Source organism: Triticum dicoccoides, chromosome 4A (assembly GCF_002162155.2).
Source record: "Triticum dicoccoides isolate Atlit2015 ecotype Zavitan chromosome 4A, WEW_v2.0, whole genome shotgun sequence".
NCBI lineage: Eukaryota > Viridiplantae > Streptophyta > Magnoliopsida > Poales > Poaceae > Triticum > Triticum dicoccoides.
Window position 1 is genome coordinate 746,175,679 of NC_041386.1, and position 436 is coordinate 746,176,114.

Consider the following 436-nt stretch of genomic DNA (forward strand, 5'->3'; position numbering starts at 1 on the left):
CATAAGAAAAGTGAGTTTGAGACGAGCAATAAATTTTGTCTGAGATATCCAGAAGTATGAGAGGGATGGATGCCGGAGCTCTCTCAGCGATTTGAACTTTTCAGCCGTTGGATCTCTCCCTTGATGTGTTTCTGGCCGTCCGATCCCCCTCCCGAACGCCCTCGGCCGTCGGATAAAAAATGAGATGCAGCGCCCTCTCCAGCGTGCCACCGCCTGTAATTTTGCTGCCCCGCCGAGGGCATTTTGGTCATTCCGCATACAGGGGGTATAAAAGGGCCCCGCTCCTGTGGGATGACCTAGCCGCCGCCCCCCCCCTCCCACGCGCCTCCTCTCCTCCTTCCCCGCCGCCGCCCGGCCTTTCTCCTTCCACCCCTCCGGCCGGCTCCTCTCCCGCCCGCGCCGCCTCCTCCTCCCCACCAGCGCCTCCCTCTCCTCC